The 15,477-nt window shown below is 42.7% G+C and overlaps 1 protein-coding gene across 4 annotated transcripts in view; it reads left to right on the forward strand.

Moving 5' to 3' along the window:
* The window catches only part of CADM2 (cell adhesion molecule 2), an 844,740-nt gene that overhangs the window by 567,746 nt on the left and 261,517 nt on the right, over positions 1-15,477 (forward strand). The window contains exon 1 of one of the 4 annotated variants that reach the window (XM_061627962.1): positions 11,399-11,448. The exons of the other annotated variants lie outside the window; for them this stretch is intronic. The gene's annotated coding sequence lies outside the window, so the exon portion shown is untranslated. Of the gene's footprint in view, positions 1-11,398; positions 11,449-15,477 lie in introns of those variants that run through there. 4 annotated transcript variants of the gene reach the window in all.

Raw genomic sequence — 15,477 nt, forward strand, 5'->3', positions numbered from 1 at the left:
TATTTTTATTAATTTCAAAGCCTTTTTATTGGTCAGTGTCATATGATGGTGAAGACAGCCTTTTGTGTTTCAAATTGGAGGTTATGTCCTAGTTCTATTTTGGGTGCATTAACAGTGGAATTTGGACCTGCAGTTTGATGTAAAATCAGACTGATTCCAATATGTTGCTACTTCAGCAATGACTATAGGAGTTGGAAAAAAGAGGATGCATATTTTCAGCCTGCTATGTTTAAACCACTTCATTTAAGGCAAGGTGGGCACAGTCAATTAAAAACATAGAGCACACCTAGCATTTTGCTGGAATATATTTTGCCTCCCACTGTTTTATCTTGTGCAAATTGAGACACTCCTGAGGTCCACTGGAGCCTATTCTGCAGAAGTCAGTGCCATTATTCCACAATTATGTTTGGAGTTTTTTTAGTGTAATTTTTTCAAAGGTGTTGATATACTTTATATACTCACAGAAATAGAAACAAAAGAAAATGTTTTCCTATAGGAAACTTCACTAAAATTGCAAAGTAAATCAGACATATTTAAAGTGACCATCTGAACTATATCAACTGTCTTAATATTGTTGCTTCCTCCCTGCTAAAACAAGATCAGCACGGCACATGTCTTCTTTCTATTATTTGGGCTGATTGCAGGTGTTGCCACCACTCACCATATGCTCAGAGGCATGTGTTACCAAATTCTTCCAAGCTACCCAGGAAGTGGATTGGACTGTGAAAGACCAACCCAAATGGTGTTTGCATTTTGACCAATTTGTAGGGCAGTCCAATATCTCAGAGAGGAGTTCAGGTCTCCTGCTCCCCTGGTGCATTCACTATAGCTGCCTAATTTCCCTGCTTTTTAAAGTTTGATAGAAATATATGTGGGCTATAGGTATGTTCTTAAACCGCAAGGTTTTTTGCCTATTAGTGAATTTCCCTGCTTTTTAATCCGGGAGGTAAGAAATGGGATCCTGTGCAAGTTTGCTGAGAATGCATGGATTATTTGCATGCTTATTGAGTTCAATGGGATTTACTCCCCTGCAATCATGCTTAGGATAGGGGAAACTGACCACAGAGGATGGGGAGGGGAGGAGGAGGAGGAGGGAGGGGAGGAAATGCAGAGGGGAGGACTGGGAGGGGAGCAGGCAGGATGGGGAGGGGAGGAGAAGGACAGGTTTGATCATTTGCATGTTTATTGAATTCAGTGTGATTTACTCCCGTGCAGTCATGCTTAGGATAGGTAAAACTGACCGGGGGGGAGGGCTGGGCAGGGGAGGAGGAAGGGAGAGGAGAGGAGAGGGGAAAAGCAGGTCTGATCATTTGCATGCTTATTTTCAATGGGATTTACTCCTATGCAATCTTGGTTAGGATAGGAAACACTGACCATGGGGGAGGAGGAGTCGGAGTGGGAAGGAGTGTATTGGAGGGGGGCAAAGGAAGGTGGAGGGGAGGGCAGGTTTGATCATTTGCATGCTTATAGAGTTCAATGGTATTTACTTCCGTGCAATCATGTTTAAGATAGGTAAAACTGACCATGGGGAGGAGGAAGGGGAGGAGGGGGAAGAGGAAGGGGAAAGAGGGGATGGGGAGTGAGGGGCAAAGGAAGGGGGAGGGAAGGGGCAAGAGGAGGGGATAGGAGGAAGGAGAAGGGAGGGTGGGTTTGATCATTTGCATATTTTTTGAGTTCAGTGGGATTTATTTCTATGCAATCATGTTTGAAAATGGAAATGGACTGCCTTCAAGTCAATCCCCACCTATTGCGACCCTTTGGATAGGGTTTTCATGGTAAACGGTATTCAGAGGTGATTTCACCATTGCCTTCCTCTGAGGCTAAGAGGCAGTGACTGGCCCAAGGTCACCCAGTCAGCTTCATGGCTGTGTGGGGATTCAAACCCTGGTCTCCCAGGTCGTAGTCAAACACTGACCCAGGGAAGGGGCAGGGAGTGGGAGGGGAGGAGATTGGGTGGGTGGGCACTGGGCAGAAGTGAAGCCCCTTTCCTGTCGGAAGGCAGAGCTGGGATCCCAATCCCGGGGAGCTGGATCCCGGAGAGTTGGGAGAAGAGTATTCGGATGGATGGCAGAGGGAAGGGGGAGGAACTTCCCCCCTTTGGAGCGAAGACGAAACAGAGGAACTGCCAGTGATAAGGTCGCTTAGCAACGGGGAGCCTGAGCCCTTCCTGGACATTCTCACGCCTCCCCCTCTTTCAGGCTCAGAGCAAGAGGGGGAAGAGGGAGGGCTGCTCACAGCCGAAAAGCGGGGAGGCAGTTTACCATCAGCCCCTCCCCTATCCCCCATCCTGGAATCGGAAACTTCAGAAGAGGAGGGGGTGATGCTTCCCCCCTCACCGCGCACACGCAGACAGCTGAAAAGATGAGAGAAGGGGGGGAAGGCGGGCAGTACCTGAGGGGCAGTTAAGGAGGAGCAAAAGATTGCGCGCCCGTTTGGCCCCTTCTTAAAGAACAGGCGGGAAGAAGTCCCTTGCTCTGTCAACTTTCTCCCAATGCCGCAGGACCTGTATCCCTGTATTGCTTCATGAGAAAACGCAGTCTTTGTTTGGACATTACCTAAATTAGAGAAATGTGGATTTGACCTCAAGTCTCTAGACTTCCTTGGATATCGAATCTCAGCGGAAGGCGTGGAGATGGACCCAGGGAAAGTAAGCTGCATATTGGACTGGGGCCAACCTGTCACCAAAAAGGATGTACAACGGTTTTTGGGGTTTGCCAATTATTACAGAAAGTTCATTCCAGGGTTTTCCAAATTAACAGCTCCTCTGACTGACTGTTTAAGGGGAAAGAAGAAGTTTCAATGGACAGAGAACGCCACCGAGGCCTTTGAGGAGCTGAAGAGAAGGTTTGCTACTGAGCCCATTCTGCGCTTTGCTGATCCGAACCGCCATTTCGTAGTGGAAGCAGATGCTTCAGATTTTGCCATCGGGGGGGTCCTGCTACAATTAGACCAAGAAGGGAAGGAGCTGCACCCCTGTGCGTACTTCTCTCGGAAGTTAAAGCCTGCAGAGAAGAACTACACAGTTTGGGAGAAGGAGCTGCTGGCCATCAAGGACTCTTTTGAAAACTGGAGACAATACCTAGAGGGGACCTCTCATCGAATTGAAGTGCGCTCCGACCACAAGAATCTTGAAAGCCTCCAAACAGCCAGAAAGCTGAACCAGAGACAGATAAGATGGTCCCAGTTCTTCACTAGGTTTAACTTCCAGATTACTTACCATGCCCAAGCCAAAAACCAGAGAGCGGATGCCTTATCCAGACAGCCACAATACAAAGAAAGTGAATCCTAGGACCAGCCTCAGTACGTAATCCCGCCAGAGAAATTAACGTTGGGAGTATGCCAGCCTTCATGGGAAGAGGAACTCAAAAAGGCACAACGAGAAGATGCAGACATGCTAAAATATCAGCAGGAGACAGGACAAGGTCAAGACTCAGAAGTAACCTTTCACTGGAGAAATGCACTGTTATGGTTCAAAACCGCCAGATATGTGCCAGAAGGGGAATTAAGGCTCAGAATCCGACGCCAGTGTCATGATTCCATCACAGCAGGACACTTTGGGATTTACAAGACCATTCAGAATGTGGCCAAGGACTTCTGGTGGCCTAAAATGCGTCGGGATATTTAGAGTTATGTAAAGTCCTGCTCTGTCTGTCTGCGGACAAAAACACAAACAGGGACACTAGCAGGACTGTTACAACCGTTGCCTGTCCCACACAAACCCTGGAAGGACCTCTCCATGGATTTTATAACTGATCTACCCAAGTCCCAAGGAATGACAGCCATCTTAGTAGTGGTGGATCTACTTACCAAAATGGCACACTTTCTTCCTTGTGCAGGGGCCTTAGAGGCTAAAGAAACGGCCAAGTTATTCATAAAAGAAGTCTACCGGCTGCATGGATTGCCAAACAGCGTAGTCTCAGACCGAGGAACTCAGTTCACAGCCAAATTTTGGAGAGCAATGTGGAAACAGTTGCAGATGGAATTAAAACTCTCCTCTGCCCATCACCCCCAGACAGATGGGCAGACGGAACGCTTGAACGCCGTTTTGGAAAGATATTTACAAAGTTATGTGTCCTATCAACAGACTGGGTATCATATTTGCATTTTGCAGAGTTCGCCTACAACAATTCTCTGCACTCCAGCACTCAACAAACCCCATTCTTCACTAATTATGGATTCCATCCTAAAGTCTTTCCAAGCAGCTCAGAAGGAATGCTGGTACCGGCAGCTGAGAACTTCCTTAAGGAATTGCAAGCGGCGCAACAGACACTGAAACAGCAGTTAAACAAAGCCAAAACGGAGTACAAGCGAGTTGCTGACCTGCACAGGAAGGAGGGCCCCCCCCTTCAACCGGGAGACCAGGTATGGCTGTCCACCCGCTTCCTCCAGATGCCGGGCAAATGTAGAAAATTACAAGACAAGAGGGTGGGTCCTTTCAAAATAGAAACTCAAATCAATCCCGTGGCGTACCGACTGAAGCTGCCTGACACGTTTAAAATACATCCTGTGTTCCATCGATCCCTCTTAACGAAAGCCACCCCTCCCAGTGAGTTATGGCTGGAGGAACCTCCCGGAGCTCCACTCCTGGTAAATGAGCAGCTTGAGTTTGAAGTTGAGGAGATCTTAGATTCCAGGATCAGACGCCACAAGCTGCAGTACTTGATTCACTGGAAAGGCTATGGGGTGGCTGACAGATCATGGGAAGATGCAGCTGATGTGCATGCTCCAGAATTGGTAAAACTTTTCCATCAACGTTTTCCCCACCGTCCCAAGCCAGACAAGGGGAGGGGGGCACAGCCTGGGAGGGGGGATGGTGTCGGAAGGCAGAGCTGGGGTCCCAATCCCGGGGAGCTGGATCCCGGAGAGTTGGGAGAAGAGTATTCGGATGGATGGCAGAGGGAAGGGGGAGGAACTTCCCCCCTTTGGAGCGAAGACGAAACAGAGGAACTGCCAGTGATAAGGTCGCTTAGCAACGGGGAGCCTGAGCCCTCCCTGGACATTCTCACGCCTCCCCCTCTTTCAGGCTCAGAGCAAGAGGGGGAAGAGGGAGGGCTGCTCACAGCCAAAAAGCGGGGAGGCAGTTTACCATCAGCCCCTCCCCTATCCCCCATCCTGGAATCGGAAACTTCAGAAGAGGAGGGGGTGATGCTTCCCCCCTCACCGCGCACACGCAGACAGCTGAAAAGACAGGAGAGAAGGGGGGGAAGGCGGGCAGTACCTGAGGGGCAGTTAAGGAGGAGCGAAAGATTGCGCGCCCGTTTGGCCCCTTCTTAAAGAACAGGCGGGAAGAAGTCCCTTGCTCTGTCAACTTTCTCCCAATGCCGCAGGACCTGTATCCCTGTATTGCTTCATGAGAAAACGCAGTCTTTGTTTGGACATTACCCTAATAAAACACGAATTAACTACAATCGTTGGTCTGGTTCCTGAGTCACATCCTGGGCCTGACATTTCCTTTCCAAAAGGAAAACATTGTAAACAGAACCATTCTTTTTCAGGCTTTCCCCCACCTTTTCATTCTACAGCAGACACATGTATCCTCCCACCCAAATTTAAACCAAAGCTTTCCCTGGCCACATCCACACCAGGCCTTTATTTCACTTTGGACAGTCATGGCTTCTCTCAAAGAATCCTGGGAAGTGTAGTTAGTGAAGGGTGCTGAGAGTTGCTAGAAGACGCCCTGTTCCCCTCACAGACCTTCAATCAGAGTGGCTGACTGTTAAACCATTCTCTCAGGGGGATAGGAGTCTCTTAGCACCCTTCACAAACTACACTTCCCAGGATTCTTTGAGGGAAGCCATGACTGTCTCACATGAAATCAAAGTCTGGTTTGGGTTGGTTCCTCTGATTAGGCAAGCCCAGCAGCTGTGAGGCTTTTAGAACTCTTGACAGTTGGTTCTTACTGAGCATGCTCAGCGTTATCATTGGGTCCCAGCCAAAATTTCTTAAATTAATTAAAAATCAACCAGGCATTTTTTAAACTTTTAAACTGCAGCAGATGAAGGTCAGAGAATGGGGCAACATCAGTATTAGGATTACAGGTACTCTGTGAACATGGCTGATTTTTAATGAATTTCAACAGAGTATGAGAACTCTCAGAGAAAAAAGTCCAAAGGGGCTCTGAGGTTTTTTTCTCTCTTTTTACACTTTGAACTGTCTATTCTCTCTGACTGTTTTGTGTATCGCCATGAAAATTGACAGGGTTGTTAAGCAAGCGTTTCTGAGTTCAGGGCTATAAGTTATGTAAGGTTTTGTATTGAAATGAACTTATGGGAAGCATCAGAATGTCATGGGGGGTATTTTCAATTTAACATCGCGGAATGTGAAAAATCCCTGCTGGCTATAGTATACAGCCACTCTCATGGCTGTATAATTTGTTGATTATTTTTTTAAACCCTTTACACCTGGCATTCTATCTTTTATAAGGGATTCTATTGACTTCACGAATAAGGTACAGTCCACCCCTATAAAACCCCAGGACATCTTCGTAACTATGGATGTGAGATCACTTTATACTAACATACTTCAGGAACAAGCAATAGATGTTATCCATTATACATCAGATAAAAGGACAGATAGACATCCTCCCACTCATTTTCTCTGCACATTGACAGCAATAGCTATGTGTAAGAATTATTTTAAATTTGGCAGTTATTTTTATTGGAAGATTAAATGGGTGGCCATGGGATGCCCCATGTCCCCAAAAATAGCCAATTTGTACATGGAATGCTTTGAAAAGGACATCATTGTAGCTTCGAGTCCTTTTTCTGAACAGCTTGTATGTTGGTGAAGATTTAGATGATGTGTTTCTAATTTGGAGGGGATCAGTTGAACTACGTGATTGTTTTGAATGGATAAACTGCAGGAGTGTTAACATCCAATTTGATTTCTGTCACAGTCTAGAAGAAATTAATTTTCTGGATTTATTAATTAGGAAACAAGGTGACCATCTATACATAGGAAACCCACAGATAGAAATACCTTTCTAAGGTTTGACAGCTGTCACCCCAAACCACTAAGACAGAACTTACCCTACAGTCAGTTTTTAAGGATTAAGCATAATTGTTCTTCTGAAAAGGATTTTATACAGCAATCCCAGTTTTTGAAGAAAAAAAATCTACTTGAGAGGAGTTATCTGAAGAATATAGCTGAGGACATCTTTTGGAAAGTTTCCCTTAAAAAATGCACAGACCTTTTGCAACCCACGTTTAAAACAGCTTCTGATCATTTAAATTGCAATTTGACCTTTAATCATGTTACCAATAGATTACAAAGTAGCATTAAAAGGCATTGGCATGTTATACGTCATGTTCCTGGTTGTCACGAGAAACCTATGATTTCCTTTACAAGAAGTAAGAACTTGAAGGATATTTTGATCAGAAATGAATTTAGGGACAACAATCACCCGAATTTTAACTCTATACTGGGCACAAATACACCTAAGGGTCATCATCCCTATGGACATTGTACCTACTATAAATTCACGTGCACGATGACAGAGTTTGTTAACCGTATCAGTCATAAAAAATACACTCTGAATCAATTTTCCACGTGTAACACTGCCAATGTCATTTATGCAATTCAGTGCAGTTGCCATACATTTTACATAGGTCAAGCATCAAGAAATGTCAAGAAATGTATAGGGGAACATATTAGCAACATCGAAAATAAGACATCTGGGGCTTCCTTGGTGGAGGATTTTTCAAGATGTCATCATTCCTTTGCTGACTTTAAATTTTGGGTTTCAGAAAAAATAAGTGTGGACAAAAGCCATCTTTTATTAGGGAGAGAAATAGCTCGGATTTTGGAACTAAAAACGTTGACCCCTGGTGGTCTCAATGAGGAGTTAGAATTTCTTCCTCTCCTGTGAATCTCACAAAATATTGATGATCCCTTTCACATTCTTTATCCTCAGTTGTATGCAATTCCCTGTTACACCTGCATTTAGGCTCCGGGGGCTGTCTCACTGAACTCTTCTTTGTGGTCATTTATCATTTTGAGCAGATTTGCTAGAAAAGAATATTGTAGAACAGTTCATGTAAGTGAATTTTATAGATTAATTTATAGATTATGTATATATGGTTTTATGCTGTATGAAATTTATGTACGTTAATGTTGTGTGTTCTTATGATTTTGTTTACAGCCCCTGACGAAGGCCAAAATACTGAGTGGCCAAAACGCATTGGGCTTTTGTTATAATAAACATTTTTTCAAGAATTTTGGGTCCCCCCCCTTTTTTTCTCCTTTCACTAATAGCAGCCAGTGAAGCAGGGTGGGGTGGCTTTGCTTACCTGGCTTCCCAATGCATAGGTTGCTGCTGGTAACTAAGAGGGGGAGGTGTGAAGCAACAGGAAGGTTGGCATTGGTGGAGCAGATCGGCTCCACTACTGTGCCCATACTGCACAGACTTCCTTGCCCTCTCGGTTGCCAGCAGCGACCATGGATAAAGCTACCAATGGCTACTAGCCAACATGGCTATGTACTGCCTCCAGTATTGGAGATGGTATGCCTCTGAATGCCAGTTGCTGGGAAATACAAGTGGAGAAAGTGAAGTTGTGCCTCATGTCATACTTGTGGGCTTCCCATAGACATCTGAGTGGCCTCTGTGAGAACAGGATGCTGGACAAGATTTGCCTTGAGGCTAATCCAACAAGCCTCTTCTTATGAACCTGTGGAGGTCCACAGGTTCTCTACCTCTGGTAAAGAAATTATCTCTCTGCTAGTCCCTTTCCTTCTACCCCATATATGTATGATGCTCTTCTCAGGCAACTACCTTACTACCAGTGCTTGTTTTCTCAAACTATAGATACCACAGGTCTAGCCCTTCTGGAAAGACATTTCTGCTTAACTGGAAACCATACTTTTTACACTTTGCTTATGGAGCTCTGTCTGACTAAGGTCTACTATGATCAAATGTGAAGGATCATAAAACATGGTGGCAATAACAACTAACTCCTTAGAAGATGGAAAGGCTTCTCACATCTTTCTGCAGAGAACAACACAGCTCTCATGAGTGTTCTTATTATAGCAGAAAATGCAATATCAAAAACCACTGGGAACATTAAAGTTGTGAAGTCATGGTAAACTGCACAAAGACTATGACATTGAAACTAAATAGTCCCTTGACAGGAGATAGTGTGTGTAGACACACACCCCAAGCTCAATATAATATATTTATAATTTATGCAATTAAAAAGCCTTACACCTTCTCCCTCCCTCCCTCCCTCCCTCAGTCACACACACACACACAAACACACACACTTTTCCTATGGGCAGCCCTGTCACAGACATGGACATGTTGGGAACAGAGGCAATGCTTGGGCTTCAGCATTTTATTAAACTCTTGACACATTACAGTGCATGAGTGGATGTGCAGGTGACATAAAATAAAGTTGTGGCCCAAAAGGTAAGCCTTGTTTCATACAAAAGGTGCAACTATTTATCCTTGCAAAACACAATCAGTTTATGGAATTCTCTTCTACAAGGTGAGGAAGCTGACAAATTCATAGAGAATTGGTCTTCCATCTGCTATTAGTTATGGCAAGTGGAGCCTGCAGCAAAATGTTGTATCATAGAGTGTACCTGCTCAATCTTCGAGTCAGTCAGTCATGTCCTTCTTTTACCTTCCATCTGGTTTCATACACACACACAACATTTAATCAACGTTCTATGGTCACTGAGCACACTTGGCCCTCATTTGAATGTACTTGCTCTCCTTTTAGTTAGTTTTTATTTCTTGTTCTTCAAATCTTGGTGTCCTCTCAAGACTGCCAGTAACTCCTGTTTCTGCATGGGTGATGCTGTTGTGGCTATGTAAAGAATGGGACTAACACCTGAGCATCAGAAATGGAAGAAAGAAAAACAGTTGGAATGTACAACAAAATATTACAGTGCTTCTGTTTAGAATTCCAGTCATTCAATTCCTTCCCTTCTATCCCTGGTTTTCCTTCCTCCTGCAACAATCAGTCAGCATTCCATGTTCAGTATTCACAGTTGATTTGGTGGGTTTTTTTGTGCCCAGTCCCACCTACATTAAAATGTTTAATTTATCCACTGATTTCTATGGGCAGCTCTGATTTACATACCTAGGGACATTTTAAAATAGAACAGGGAAATTACCCATCCAGACAATGGGATGGTTCAATGGGATGAAGGGTCTCTTCCCCCCTCCTTGTTTTTAGTCACTCCATAATGGGGAATTCTATATATATATAAACAGTAAGCAAAATATATCATTTTATAAAGCTATAAAGGTTTGTAATATTTTAATAGTTTAGTAGCCAGCCAGAACCCTTTTCTCTTTGGAGCTGTCTTTCCTGACTGTGCTGGTATGTATGGTACAGCTTGAACTCTATAAGATAACACTGAACAAACACTGGACATCCCTGTACTCTCCAAGACGTAGAAAAGATTGCATCAACTAAAATGCTTAGCTCATAGTGAAAATATGCTGGTATGTGAAGTGCTGAACATTGCCAAATTGACCAAAACATAACGTAGACCGTGTAATGCTCATGCAATGTCTGTGTAATGCTGATGTGATGCTCATGCGTAGCCCCCTGATTGGGGAAATGCTAATGTCTTTGTCCTGGAATGTATAAAAACCCCAGGCACACAGTCCCATGTTGCAGCTCTCCATCCACTCAAGGGAGACTGACCGTGCGCACATAACCAAGAAAGGCCTAACTTTGCTGCAAGCTTGTGTCTTCAGTTTCCTCAAGGACCCCGAGTCCAGCGAACCTCAAAATTCCCCATCACCACTCCTTTCCCCTCTCACCTGGTTATCAATATCCCATGGCATTAAATCCTTATGAGATGGGTTTTGGAGTTCCTGTCCCCTTAGTGTTTCCCCAAGAAATATTTTTGAGCATCTGTAACCCCCAGGGTTACTCCCAAGTTTTGTGCATGGGTGGTGCTGTTTTGAATACACCTCCCAAAGAACACAACTTTAATCAGAAATAGAGGGAATTATGACAGGTATAAATAGAATCCTTATTTAGAGGTGGTATGCCACTCATTTCAACTTGCCACTTCAACTGAAGAATCTAGCTAGCCACTGAGAATGCTGGACTAGATGGCCTCTTCTTATGTGAGAATTCCACTGACTCTCATTTTATAGACCCCAGATACATCAGCTTCAATCCTGTAACTGACCTTGTCCAGAAGTATCTGCATTTACTAGAAAAAGAAGACCTGACATCCCAGTAGTCTATTCCACATCCACCTGTAACCTTCATATCTGTGAAGATACTTGTCAGTGTTTATGCTGGCTATCAGAAATGGCACTGTAAGAGTTCTGCTTAATCTGAGTCAGGGCTCAGCCCCAAGAGTATAATTATAGTCAGTCCATAATCAGTATTGCCTTTCTTGATGCCACTCTTCAGCATCAAGGTCAAGAGAACACAAATTCTTACAAATTCTGCCGGTTATTTCATGTAAACTCATTTACATGTAAGAACGAAAAAAATCCTTATCTGTGGGATATGTTCTCAATGCTAAACCATTAGTCTTTTATGGTGGTCTGGCTTTCTGTGTGATCAGTGCAAACATCATCTTGTATTACTAATGAAAATCATTTCTATTTTCTATTACTGCTAATTGAGTCAATAACCAGTTTTTATTCCATGTAGGAGAAAACAATTTGTTCCAAGAACTACAACTCCCAAAATGACTTGCAGAGATAATGAACTCTTTATAACAGAGGGGTGACCACTTAGTTATCAAGTAAATACTGTATTTGATGTATGATGAAGACAAAGATCAAATATTTAGGCAATCAGTGGCCCTGTAAATCCTTGCTGTGAGACCTATTGGCTCTCATCTGCTCATCCTACTTCAGATGGACTAATGGAGTGGCTGTAATCAAAGCTATTAATGGCACAGTACAATATCTGCTGGGTTGCAGATTGCTTTAAAATGTATGTTACTCCATATTCATTACAAAAGCAAAATACAAAAGTGCCCATTCTTTTCCTAGCTATCAGCCTTTAAATTCAAGCCACAGTTCTGTGGATGGAACAGGATTTGAAATTCCGCAGTAGTTATTTTAAGCATTGCTTTCTTATGGAAATGCATTAAATGAAGGTCATTGCCCCAAGCTTGATTTTGACATAAGTAATTCCAAGAATTGACAGAGGTCAATTTCAGCAGGGTGATATTGTATAGCTACAAGTAGATAAAAAATCCTCTGAAAGTGCATAAGTTCAAGGACTCCTATTTCTGCCCAGGAACCTCCACTACCACCATCCCACCGCTGGCTGTATATCCTTCCCCCCCCCCTTTTCTTTCCTTTAAAAAAAAAAAAGCATGCTAATATCGCATGCAAATAGGAAAGCTGTGGGAGTTGTATCATGAAGATGAAGTGCATGATAAGTTCATGTTTGACTGCTCTGGTGGTTGTTTCCAGAATGCTAAGAGAAAGAGAGGAAGAACTGGTACCTTTTGGGAATCCAGTTCACGTCAAGATGTGTTTTTTTTCTCAGCTCTTATATGAAAATCCTGTCTTCAGATGAGAGCTTAAGCTATTTCCCACAAAGTCCAATTTTCTGTGCAAATATAAACTGGATTTGGGGAATGTAGAACAGATCATTATCAATAATAATCAAAATAAATCATAATAAATAAACCAAAGGGGGGGTCAAAAGAGATATAAGATCTATTTAAAGCATCAATCACTGTTCAGATGCCAGTGGTTGGATACATTAAATATTACATTGTTTAAAAGCAAGCACTGTATTCTAAGATAATTTACTGTGGTTATTTTGTATATCACATAATAACTACTAGGCCTGTGCACCAACTTCAGGTAAATCCCAAACTGAATCGGGCGATTCAGGCAATTTAGGGCTTTGGCCAAATCAGGTGGTAACAGCCCCAGATTAGACCACCCAAAGCAACCTGTGGCTGTCAAAGGTGGGTTGGTTGGACTGGGGGGGGGAGAGAGAAGGAGAGGCAGGTGTGCATTCTTCATATAAAGTAAGCCCCATTTATCATCCTGGGACTTCTTTTCAAGTAAGCATGTGCAGCAGCACTTGGCAGGGCAGTGTTGCCTCCCTGGCTTTCCAGTGCTGGGAAGGAGCAGTAGCAGCTGATGGGGCAGTGCAGGCATGGCATCATTGCTTACCTGGTGTCCAATGCCATGCATTGCTACCATTTACCAAGAGATAGGGCTCATTCACACGGGAGCTGAACTCCGTTTTAAAGATGAAGCCTGCATGCTCACACATTGGCACTAAGCTATAGTTTGGTTTATTGTTATGTGTGAACTGAGCTAACAAGAGCTATGAAAGTTCAGAGTCTGGGCCACCTGATGGCTCTGTATAGAAGTATCACCTATACCGCCCTCTCCGCAGCCCTGGGATACAAATCATCAGTGTAATGATATGAGTATTGCTTTATCTAAACTTCTTACCGGCTAAAAACCTCTGAATGATTCTGTAAACATTTCATGTATGCTGTACACAAGTAATAATAAATGAAAAGTGGATTTATGTGGTACATTGTTCTTGATACGCATGCATAACCCATTCAAAGAAGGTTTGAATAAGATTTTACAAAGTACAATACTTAGCATTTACCTATCAAAGAGTCAGTATTTCCGGATTAGATATGGTAAAACTCCTTAACTCCCTAGTTCTACATTAATCACTGTGTTGCATTGTACATTATATTTTTATTCAGTTATGGGTTTATAATGACATAGGAATTTATGTTAATATTATAACAATTGTTCATATTTGTTTAATAGGCTTATATTATACATTTGGGAAACTATAATTGACAGTGGTTAAAGACTTACCAATATTTTCTGTGTTGGTGCTCAAACTGTGGAATTATTTTCCTAAACATACTGATAACTTTTTAGACACCAAAGGACATCATATTCTTTCATGCTTTATTTGAAAAGTGTTTAGTTGTGTGTGTTTTTAAAAAAATGAAAAGATGGGTATAAATTCCTTTTTTGGAGAAAGATTATGTGGCCTAGTTCACACATAGCTTTAAATCATAGTTAAACTAAACTGTAGTATCAATGTGAATATGCAATGCTGGCATACTGCTGAAATTACGGGCACTTTGTTCCTCCCCTGCCAAGAAACAAGCTGTAATCTGGCCTAATGTTATATTCAAACTCATGGTTTGTTTGGGGACTTGGTATAAGGTAGCTTCCTATGTTTTGGTAGCATAAATGACATAGAGGTCTGTGGTTAGTTAAATTAGGGGAAGTGTCAAAGAAAATGGGATTAACTGAATTTATAAATATCAGAGAGGGAATCATAGAATAGTAGAATTGGAAGGGACCTATAAGGCCATCGAGTCCAACTCCCTTCTCAGTGCAGGAATCCAAATTAAAGCACACCAGACCATTCACTGTCCAGCTGCCTCTTGAATGCCTCCAGTGTTGGAGAGCCCACCCCCTCCCTAGGTAATTAGCAGTATAGTATAGTATTTATTAATCACAAGGCCGAAGGCCATCAGCATTAAAATAAAAAGAAAAGTAACATGGAAAGTTAAGCATAACCATCCTGTTTACAAATACAATCAAATAATTTTACAACAACTTGAACAGAGTACAACAGTCATTAAGATCATTAAAATCAATGAGGTCCTGATAACATGATTTAAAATTATTTATAGGATATCTCAATTACTATCTAAGAGTAAGATATTGGTCGATTGATCTCTTTTAAAATTGTCTCTTAAATTACAGGCGGCTAAGGTAAACAACGAGACAGTATAGGTGACGTCAGGATTAAAGTCGGACATTAAGATTTTTATTTTGTCCTCTGTTGGAATCAGCCGATACTTATCGAGCCAATTCCTAAGGAATCGATGGCGGGGGTGATTGTAAATTGGACAAAAAAACAGTATATGGGGGAGGTCTTCCGGCACAAGAGAACCACAAATGCATAACCTTTGATCTTTGGGAATGTCAGAGAACCGCCCCTCTCTGTTGGCATTGGGCAAGGAGAAAAAACGTAATGCGGTAAACGCACGTCTCAGGGCCAGTGGGAGAGGGGATGTAAGATAGAGTGAACACTGATGGTCTGACTTAAAACTCCAATACCAAGGGGCAACCTTCGAATTGATGAGAAATGATCTGTCGACTTTCTGGGAATGGAGAACTATAGCTTCGCAAAGACAAATATTGTTTGGAAGCAATTTAAAATCCCCTAAAGAGATGTGATAATTGTGGGTCAAATCCACTAAATTGCTTTTTCATAGTTTAATGGCCAAAGGGTGGTCAATACAGAGCTTCAAAAGTATTTTATCCTGGGGATCCTCTAAAGATTTCAAAAACTTCATAAGGATGAAATGTATACGAGCAGTGAGCGAGGAAAGACCAGTCTCTGATCATAACATGGCAGCTGATGTACCTTTAGGCAGACACAGTATACGCCTAAGAAAATCATTTTGTATAGATTCTAATGGCATTATATTCTTATTATCCCATCCCCAAAGCGTAGCTCCAAAAGAAATCTG

The sequence above is a fragment of the Rhineura floridana genome, chromosome 5, assembly GCF_030035675.1.
Source record: "Rhineura floridana isolate rRhiFlo1 chromosome 5, rRhiFlo1.hap2, whole genome shotgun sequence".
Lineage (NCBI taxonomy): Eukaryota > Metazoa > Chordata > Lepidosauria > Squamata > Rhineuridae > Rhineura > Rhineura floridana.